This window comes from Pocillopora verrucosa, chromosome 7 (genome assembly GCF_036669915.1).
Source record: "Pocillopora verrucosa isolate sample1 chromosome 7, ASM3666991v2, whole genome shotgun sequence".
In the NCBI taxonomy this organism is placed as follows: domain Eukaryota; kingdom Metazoa; phylum Cnidaria; class Anthozoa; order Scleractinia; family Pocilloporidae; genus Pocillopora; species Pocillopora verrucosa.
This window is the reverse complement of record NC_089318.1, coordinates 24,990,546-25,001,683: the sequence shown is the minus strand read 5'-3', so window position 1 is coordinate 25,001,683 and position 11,138 is coordinate 24,990,546. Positions and strand designations below refer to the sequence as shown.

The 11,138-nt window shown below is 41.9% G+C and overlaps 1 pseudogene; it reads left to right on the top strand.

The window, feature by feature from the left end:
* The first annotated feature begins 7,442 nt into the window (after window positions 1-7,442).
* On the top strand, window positions 7,443-10,985 carry LOC136282647 (uncharacterized; annotated as a pseudogene).
* The last annotated feature ends 153 nt before the right edge of the window (window positions 10,986-11,138 follow it).

The window sequence follows — 11,138 nt, the reverse complement described above, 5'->3', positions numbered from 1 at the left end:
TTGTTTTTGTAATTGTTTTCTCTGTTCAAGAACTGAATGCATAATGTAGGATGATGACTGTGCGGAAATTTTTACCCTCGGCGCGACAACAGTTTCAAAGAAGAATTTGAAAGAAGCCATTTTGCAAAAAAAAAATACGCAATAGAATTTCTACTGCCCTAAGTGATTGACAGCTTCTGGGCGGAAATACGAGCGACTGGAAAGAATTAACGGATTTAAATAAACGGAAGCTTCGTCCTGGAGCCCTTCTTGAATTTTTAAAATGGCTCAGGGCTGCTTTTAGAATCAGGTACCACAGTTTTACTTGTTTATATAAGCGTCGATAAAACACTTACCTGCTTCCGTTCGTTGCCAGAAATGATACATGATGTTAAGTTTGGACAAAACGAGAAACGCAAGAGGGCTTCCAAGGCGAGGAAAAACACTGTGTAAGGGCAAAAATCTGTGACAAGAAGTGATCAATGATCGTAGAATTTCTCTAAGCTTGTGATAATGTCAAAAGTGCGCCTTTTAAACCTTATGCGTGCACGGGGTGTTGGGTGAGCTCTTCCAGGATGGATCGTCTAACGGCACGGGTTTTCAGCGCGCACGATTTTTCTAATTAGCAATATTCATTAGGGGCACATTTTGTTGTGGTAAACGCAAACGGCAAATTACCATCTGCGGTCCTCATTTTTATTCCAAGACAAAATAAAGCAAGGGCCTCGCAAGAGTTCACTGCCGTATTCCCACTTAGTGATTTCTTTCCTTTTACGTTGCTAAGACATTTTTGTGTTTTGCACGCACATTTTTCTTATTGTTTTCGCATTCGTTTCACTCACGGCGATTTGTATTCTGTTAGATTTTTTCGCATAATTCTGCTTTGTTTAATTCATTTCGTAAAAGTCTCTCAGAAAAAAATTGAACATTGGAGTATAAGAGTGAATTAGGGTAACATCGATTCCTTCGCCGCTATCATCTTTAGTTTCCTTCCGTCCTTCATGCTCGCAAGTCACACACCGTTTGTAAGTGTTTCCTTGTCCGATTGCAGTTCCTCTGTTGTTTTGCGTTTTCCTCTTCCTTCTACTTTGTAGTAACTTGTAACTATGTGTGCTTTTTTAGCAACCATGATCAACCGTAATGTAAATAAATCGTAAAGTGTTCGCATGTTGAAACCTGAATTTGTTGGCAGTCACACAAAGAGTACAAAAGTTTTGCACACAATGCAGACACTGAAAGCGACGAAACAAACCTTCAATTTCTGTCGTAGTAGTTTGTCGTGGGTTAATGAGCCCTTCCTTGACTGACTCGTCTACCTGCACGGGTTTTTAGCGCGCACGATTTTTCTAATTAGCACCAGTAATTAGAGGCACATTTTATAAGGTAAACGCAAACGGCAAATTAACATCTGGGTTCTCCCATTTTGATTCCAAGACGAAAAACAGAAGGGTATCCCAATTAGTACAAAAAGTTTTGCACAAAAATGCAGAAACACCGAAAGGGAATAACAAAACTTCAATTATTTGTCGTAGTCGTTCGCGTGCAAATGATCCCTCCTTCAAAATAGCAAAATATGCTGTGAAATAAGCCATAGTTTTTTTCTTTTGCAAGCGCTTTAAGATTTTCCTGTTTAGTCACGGCTGAAAATTATTTTAAAACGATCCGACAGGCCTTCAGTTGTTCAAAGGCTCGGTGGTGCTATTTATCGGCTAAATCGCTATCCGGGGGTTAAGTGTTTACCAACTATACACGCTATTTAAGAGCTTATTTGCATGTAAACTTTTAGACTTTCTAATTAGCGCGAGGTTCAAATCTTTGAGTGTGTCTTAGTGCTTTAGATCGTTTAGTAACATGCGGATATGAGTGCCAAGGCTTTTTGGCAATAAATAGTGGAAGTTGGAAGGTTGGTGAAAGTTAGAGAGACGTTGTAACAACTGGCACCAGTGGTACATTAAAACAAGACGCTATTGAGATCCAAGATTCTGGTTCTCTTCTCTCACGCGTGTTCCAGTTGTTCAAGCTATCTGCCCCTTAAGGTCCCAATACTTTAATGCAACTTAGGACTACTGCCAAGTTGTGTAGTTTTTAGGCCGTTTTACGCAAGTATCAATCATCGATCTGGATAAGAAATGTGAGGTACATCATCAGGTAATCACATCCTGCCAGGGCTTGTTCCTCCGCTTCCAATACAAATTGTCTACAGGATCGTCTTGCTGGTTTCAGTTCGTTTTGTTGCTTAAGAACTCTATCATAAGGGTAGTAGAGGCATTAAAGAAAGATTGTTATACGTTGATAATAGCGTACGACACTATTAATGAGCGATGGGAGCCCCTTCGCGTAGATTCCAACCTCAGATTTCTACGAAATGACTCGGAGAAGATTAGTGTAGCGAGTTAGGGATCTAGCAATTTATTGATTTTCAATACAATAGGTTTATAGTATTTGGAAGCTCAAACTGTGGAAGATTTCCTCTTCATATTCCGTTTTGATATATATTCCTGCCTCGTTAAAACAAGGGAAACCAAAGGAGGAGGTCAAGTATTCCATTTTCGCTAGGATTTTAAATTAAAAAGGGAGTACCCTTTGCTACAGAAAAATATAACTACGAATAACAATTTTTTGTATGTTTTCCTTTTTGCCCGAGAAGCAATGTCAAAAAGTCTTGATTAAAACTGGGCATAAAATTCTTGGGTATAAAATTCATTTAAAAAAGAGATCAGCCTTGCACTCGAGCTCTTGAAACAATTACAGATTTCCGTTTCGCAAATGACACATTTCTGGTTCGCAAAATACAGATTTCGAGTTTATTTTGCAAATTACATATTTTGATGTCGTTTAGCAATTTACACTAAGCTCTCCTGACGAATCAAGCAAGAAATAAAACCACGGTTAGATGATGACATCAAAGCAGCTGAGGCACGGCTGCATGCGGGACGCCGAATTAGAGCTCCTGAAATGTTAGAAGAACGTGCCGGTTCCAAGCATTCAAAATTTAGGTCATGAAAATTTGCTCACTTGTTTGTAATTTCTCCTCCAAAAGTTTTCTGCGGTCTTTGGTAGAAGAGACATAAGAGGCAAGTTTGATATGCTTCATTGCTGCAGCTTTCTTGCATAAAACGAAACGTTCTGCTTTTTTTCTTTTCCTTTTCCGCCTTCACTCGATTAGGAATTCCTCTATACACCAAATTAATTTATCCTCCCACGTTAAGCTTCGATCAATTTAGCCCATTTTCACCACCACGTCACTTATTCTTTATACCGATGAGGAAAGACTTACCACTTGGCTTTTTTTTCAAGCCGTAATTTCGGCACCAGGATCACAGAACCGCGAGAACTCGGAAATGGCGTTTTCCCTGCGTTGAACGCAATAATTTTCCCTCGGTGTTTCCATTCGCAGAATTTTCAAACCCCAGCGCTTTGAGTTGCTTCATGGCAGGGATGACAGCCACAAAGTTTGGACATACACGTGCACATCTATTAAAACCTCTCGTTAAAGCTATTTTTTCCGTTACGTATTGATGCCGTTGCCATCCTCGATTCAACTTCTTCTCGATCGAAGTTATCTTAAGGTTGTCCAGATCCTTTTTTAAAAGAGTAATACTGTACATAACCTTCTCATCCCCCCCCCCTTCTACTCTCTCTCTCTTCTCTCTCTCTCTCTATCTCTCTCTCTCTCTCTCTCTCTCTCTCTCACTCTCTCTCTCTCTCTCTCTCTCTCTCTTCAACTCTGTTTTGTCATTGCACCGTGCCGGCCTTTTTTTGGAATAATATAGTTGGAGGGTTGGGGTGGAAGTTGATTTATGAAAGCACCCAGTGGACCAATTAGCGCCATACATCTTATCACCAAAACACTTTTCATGCTTTTTTATGACACTTTTTCTACAACATTTCCAAGGCAAACTTCGGTTGAAGGATGGATGAATTATGCTTGTAGTATCAAATAATTCAAGTTTTATTTTCAACTTTAAAAGTTGTTTTCAAAATTCAAGGTTCTATGCGCACGTCGGGAGGATTGCAAGTCTCCAATTCTGTCGCTTCAGTGTAGCTGTAATGGGAAACTTTGGGACGGAGCTAAAAATCTGCCACCGTAGTAATTTTAGTTATTTTTAATTGCTTTTGTTCAGCCAAACTTCGCTAAGAGTTGCGCTTATGGTCGGCGACATTCAGATAAAGTCGCACAGCATGTGGAAAAAACAACTGGACACATCACATCACAGCAAAACAATACTTTTTCTGGTCACGTCCTCATTGATTTAATGGCACTACATGATTGTGAATGTAGCTTCATAAGAAATAAGGACGTTAAGACTCAAGGGCCCTGTTTAGATAGCTTGTCATTAAAGATGTGTTTCTTCTTCCGCAAATAAGTTTGAGGTCTTGCCTGCGGGAGGTTTGCAAGTGGGTCATGTACCGATAATGCTGCCAAAATTCCTTTGCAGACCCTCTCGCCGGCTTCTACTCTATCACAGGGTTTCGAGAATCCTATGGGTTTTGAGTATCCGACTGTGACAGCATTAGTAACAAGTGAAGGTACGAAGCCAAAAGTTGAGAGAGAGGGAACATTTTAGAAGGGGTCGGAGGTGGTAAAGGGGTTACTGCGTGAGACGGGGGATTATGCATTTTTAATTTTATGACCAGTAAAAATACGAAATTTGAAACCCTGCTGATTGTGGAAGGATTCAAAAGTTCCTTTGTGCTGCCGCTATAGTGTCCCAATGAAAGCACGTGTCAAGAAAGAAATTTATTCCTACTCGGCCGCATGCGACGACGTCAGTTGTATCTTGCAAAGTACGTGCTAAATTTAGTTGTTCCCAAGGTCCTCTCTCTTCCTTCCCTTCATGATGAGAAGAGGATGGGTAACGCAACTCAGCCGAGTTCAGGTGAACACTTGTACCGTTATCTACCCCTTATTTGTAGGTATGTCCTCTGACGTAATGTGATACAGTGGCGAATCATACTCCTGTGATCTATCGAGCAACGCACAGATTAGGGACTGGTTAAGAGACTCCGTTTTCAAACTGGGTTGGAAAACGTAAATTAGACCACCGTAAAGAGTTTCGCGCGTTAGCCCTTCGTCCAATCGCATGACGAAGGACTAACGCTCGAAACGTCAGGTTTTTTATCTTTACGGTGGCTAATTTACGTTTTCAAACCAGTTGTTAACACTAAATTACCTGCTATACTCTCCCACCGACGCAGCACCACAGTCTTTAGAAAGTAACCCCTTTATTCCGTTGTAGATCTGCCTTCAAGTAAAAGGATGCTCATTCAAGGGGACTGCATAAGTGGAAAGTTGACCAGTATTTTCAACGGTAACAACGGATTGAACAACCCGCTGATTTCAGGAAAAGTTGCCATCCGCTTGGTTATTGCGAACCAGATCAATTGGCCTCTCTCACGCGCATTACTTCCCTTGAAGTTCTATCGTTTCTTCGTGATACGCCGTGTGATCGCATCGTTGTTATAACTTAAATGTGGAAGAACAAACTTGCCGCCGTAAATAGCAAAGCGATTTTCGACCAAACCTTTGCGTTGTTGTTCACGCTTTATTTGCAGTCTTGCTTTATTTACCGTCATCTTTGCGCGACTTGCGAGCCAATGACAGCATTGTACCCACAAGCTAAGAGAAAAGCCAAAGGTGACTCATATCACAATTGTTTTATTTTCTTTAATAGATGAAGATTCATAGATTATGGTTCGTCAACATAAAATGACATATTTTTGACGCTTTATCCTGATCTGCCAGAGGTGAGATCGAATGAGAAGTCATAGTTATCATTGAGGGGGGCATCGGGATTTTCAGTTTTCCGGTTTTGGCTAATTTTTAGATCGGTTTTTCGACTTTGGGTGTTCATTGCGGTTTGCGGTTTTCCGTTGTTTAGCATTTGGTTCGGTTTTCGGTTTTCGCGAAAAATACTAACTGATACTAAATGATATCCGATGCGGTTTTCGGTTTATTCTATTTGGACCTATTTGGGTTTTTGGCAATGACGCGCCTCCACTGATCTCGAATAGACTGCTAAAACGCCAATGTTATTCGAGAGGAATGCGTGACAAACCAATTGAAATATCACAGGGATCCAGGAGTAACCTACGTGTAGCCGGGCCCTCCTCCTCCTCCAAGGTGGGGTGAGGAGGAGATGCGGCTACACGTAGGGTTATGGCTAAGGCACGGAGCGTTGCCAGAGTTTCTTTGTCAACGCCAACTCGCCCCAAAGTTGATGGCCAAGTTACAGGGGCAACACGTGACTGACTGAATTCAACATCCAAATAGAATCTCCAAACTTTCAGGTCGTAGTTCGACCATGATAATGCTTGGATTAGGGATTTTCGGTGAAAATTTCCAGAGCTATGGCTTTTTGGCGGTGCAAAATTGCAATCCTAGATTGCGGACTTTGTGTGCAAAATTCCTTAATTTAACTAGGCGCCATTACCAGCTGCTGAGTCCGCAGAGACCACGCTCGAGGTCCTCGAAGGAGCAGGCCGTCAATTTAAGCAGATACCAGAATATACGAATGCACAAGTCCATGGCATTAATAAATCCTATAATGAAATTATTGTAGTTTACTCTGTATGTTTCCACAGGTCACCCCTGTTATCGGATCGATCTGGGTTTTACACAGCTGGGATGTGAAACTGTATTGGTTTTAACAGTTTTGTATGCAGTTTTCGGTTTTGATCGATTTTTTTTTCGGTTTTGGATGATTTATTCTACGGTTTTGCGGTTTCTACTAGGCCCCAGTCGTTTTTATTCGGAATCATGGCAAGTTTTAGGTTGGGTGGAATTAGTTAGACTATGATTTTATTGCGGTTCCGCTGATTTTAGCTGTTACAGCCAGCCGGCAGCATATTTTCTACTGTCACAGAGCGATCTGTTTTGATCCCACAGAGCGCTTCAAACTGATCTGAAAGACAATGATCTTTGGAAAAACCAAATTCCTATCGTGAAACTTATGAACCAAATACCTCACATGAAGCTTAGTGCCGTAGCCGTTCACGAATATACCCATCCCCTGAGGTATGCTCGCTTTCTATTCCATCTTTCAATTACCTTAACAAAAACCACACGGACTTGAGACACCAGGGTGACTAATCAGCAACGACGCTTCGTCGGTCTCTTTAGTCCTGGGACATTCTCAGGCTCTTGCATGTAAAGAAAATCGGTTCTCTCGTAATCGCAGACGAATGGACTTTCATGTTGAAGGTTGGATGTCGCTGGTAAGGATATAACGCATGGGTTCCTAAACTATGGATTGTCATATATACAAGTATTTGTGTTGGAGTGTTGTTGTTGTTTTTGTTTTTTTTTTTTTTTTTTTTTTTTTTTTTTTTTTTCTGTCTTATCTTCAGTGCTGTTTTCTAAGTCATTGTAGGATATATTACAAGTGTGGCGTCGGAGTGTCATAGTTTAACCCGTTTATGACAAATTCGCACAGTGATCAAATGGAAACTCGGAGGTAACGATGGCTACGGCAAGTAAGTGGGATACATTCATAGAAGTACCCCTTTTGAAATTCTCAAACTTTGAGCGAAGAAATCTTGACGATCTTCTTAACACTTTTGTTGGTAAGTGACAAGCAGAACGACACGATCGCAATGCACTTTGATTAGAAGAGATAAGACTGCATTCTATTGGTTATTGCAGGCCGTGAAATTAAATTTTTTTTCTGATAGCCACTTGGCGCCTAAATTCTTCCAAAGTGGGAGCCAATTCAAAAAAAGGTGGTCGCCATTTTCAAAGACAAACAAAATCTTTCGTTACGCTGTCAGCGTTCTAGATAGACCCTCCACAATTACGTTAGGGGAAAAGGATTTTAATGCGCTACAAAGTGGACACTAGGATGGATGATATACAACGTTCAGGCTCATCTAAATCCAAGATGGCGTCTAGTTATTCGATCGAGAGGCATGTGCTAAGTTTTGGAAAACAAACAAAACGAGGAAGTTTGCCGCGGATTTATCTTTGCAAAAAATCTTTTTAAGTCACGTATAGTCTAGGTAAGGTTGTGCTGAAACGCCTTCGTGTCGGACACTTTGGAGACTAAACTTTCAGGATTTCGTCGCCAAAGTGAAAAATTTAGGCGCCATGGCGCCATACAGTTATTATTCAGTGTAACGTAGGGCTGAAAAATAAACTAATTAAAGCTCCGCTTTTAGGCTTGGCTAAAATCTATATATTATATATTTCCCATGAGGACATAAACTTACAACGGAAGACTTGAGGGCGACCCCTCAAGACGGAACGGTGGAATGGCGGAATGGCGGAAAATGACCCCAAATCCTAAAGCACGGAACGGCGGAAAATGAACCCAAATCCTAAAAAACGGACCGGCGGAAAATGATCCCCACTGTATTGGATTGGTTGGCTAGGGGATCTTTCAACCATAGCAAACGCCCCTGTGTGCTTCTTTTCCAAACCGGAAAAATGCTAATATGTTTTATAATCTTTTTAGGGTTGAGTCTGACGAGGACGACTCTGAAAACATTGGTGAACGGTTCTGAATCCCAGGATCACAGTGAAACTGAGTCTTTTTATCTTGGGGGGGGAAGGGGTGCTCTCCTCGGTTTTGAGCGGGCTGATAAACACATAACGGTTTATGGCCTCAGAGATGAAAGGAATTGTCAAACAGCGACATTGCACGGCTATTAATAGATCCTCTTGAAGATAAAGTCGCTTCGAAAACCCACCCGTAAAGTGTCAGTGAAAACAAAAATTTTCATCATTGATAAAAAAATCGCCGTATTTTCGAAACCCAGACGACTGGAAAGCAGATGGCCTTGGAGTCTACAAAAATGATGGAACTCATTGTGTTGCGTATTACGAGGACAAGAATCCGGAAATGCGCTGGATATCCAAAACAAAAACCAGAAGATTGCAAACGCTCCACAGTTCTTCTCAAGAGAACGTACTGGACGCACGTACAAAAATCCTGATTTTCGCAGAAGAGCTTATGAACTACTTCAGATATAGTGGGCACAGCTTTACGCCCGAGACGATTCGTACTTTTACAGTACAGTTTCAGCGGACCAAAACAAAATGCGATCACGACCAAACCACACGGCAATTCTAAGTCCGAGAAAGCTTTTACTCGCACAAAACCTGGAGTTTTGGAGAGCATCAAGGGAAAGGTGAAAAGGTTCTGCTCCTCCGTTCAAAAGTGTATGGACGAAGTGTTTGAAGAGGCTGGGGCCTACTCAAGGTTTGCAGTGTCTTCTCAGATGTTCCAAGAAATAGAAAGCAAGTGGAGAACGCAAAATATAAGGGAAGAGAAGTTCGAAGTCAAGACGAGTTATACGACCTAACTCAAATCAAAAGGAAAGAGGAGGAGGGGAAACGGGAAAAGTTTATATTCGACGCCTGCAAGTTGGACCTAGTCTGGCATGCGTTTTGGATTCTGATAGGCAAGTTCAGGATGTTAAGCGGTTTTGTGCCAATACCACTGAAAATTTTTCAGTGCTCTCCATCGACATAACTTTCAACATTGGCGACTTCTATGGGACACATACAACCTATCGGCATCTGATGAGGACGAGAGGAGAACTGAAAACCCCCCTCTTTTACTTGGGGCAGCCACACTAATACATACGAGAAAGGATAGCGACAACTGCAGACTACTGTGGAGCCACACTTACAGGACTTGAAAACGGCACTAGAAAAATACGATTTATAGGGTCAGACCGAGAAGATGCCGCTTGAGAAGGGAATGAGTCTTTGATTTTCCTGTTGCAACATGGCTTGCTTGCAAAACGTCACGTGATAGAGGAATGTAAAAGGAAGCTTCGCTCGTTAGGAAAATTCTATTCAGAGTACCTTACAGGATTTTATACGTGACATATTTGGGTCTGATGCCAACCATGACAAAGGGGTCATCGATTCCGAAGGATGCATGGACTTTGATGCTAAAATTGAGAGTTTGGAAAACGTGTGGAATTCAAGAGAACACATCAAGGGGTCAAGCCCTCTCCGCTTAAAGCAAAGCAGTATTCCACAAATACTATGTCGCACACGTTGCGGAAGACATAAAGAAGAAGATGATTTCCCCCGTTAGGAAAACGTGCTGCCCTAGGGGAAGCCGTTTTTTTTACAACAACGCAGCAGAGTCCAAACATCAGCAGATAAAAGCACGAAAAGGGCAGATGTACGGGGGAAAGAAAACTCGCCTGGACTGGAAGTAGGGACTTGCTTAAACATCTATTTCTGAAGAGGAGGAAAGGAAAATTGGCGAAACGGCGATGTGGGTGAGGGTCCTTTCAAGATAAGGCCAGCGATACAGTTCCAAGCTTCATGTTCCCTTCTCCACCTACATCGGGAAGGTCGCACGCCCAAAAGGAGAAAGAAGATAGATTAATAGGAGAGTTCATGAAATTTCAATGGAGGCATTTTTTACAACTGGAAGAAGGCTCGCATCAATAATGCAAGAGGCTAAGAACAAGAATCTGACCAAAATTGCGCTTACAAGAACATGCCAAAGTCAGTCGGTGGGAAAACCTGGAGAAAAGCGCGAACGGAAAAGAAAAACGTAATCCCCAGTCCGAGTGTTCAAAGCTAGGCAATACACAGAAAGAGTTTCCTACCCCTCCGAAAACCAAACACTTAAAAACACCCAATACCTTCAAAGGTAAATGGCTCAAAGAACTGCGAGAGTTTACAGATGTTTGGGTGTCGGCAAAAACATTCCGTCCCAAACCCCAGAAAGGCGAAACGGAAGTTGTTTTCCTCCACCACCTTGGGACTTTGTTCTGCGCATGACTGGAAACTCCGGCTAATCTCTAATGGTGCTGGTGAAGCTGAAGATGTCCATCCAAGCCCGGAAGAACCAGTGCATTTATCACCAAAATGTTCCTGCATTCGCAAAACCCACGGCAAAAAAAGTATTATCCGTCGGTGGAAGAAGTAAACGGATGCTGGGCCAAGGAGGTGATGGGATGATATTCATCTTCGGCATTTACGAAGCGAGTTCGGTTCTATGAACAGTCTGCGCAATAGCGACTACGGAGGCCTATAAATTGGCCGTATTTTCTCGAATAAGCGCTCACCCCAAACGCCTTCAAGATCTCAATTACACGCACAATCAGTGCAGGTTAATAATCTCCTATTAAGTGGCCCCCTCGATTAAGTTCTCTCCTTATAAGAGCCCCTTCTTTTAGCCAAAAATTTA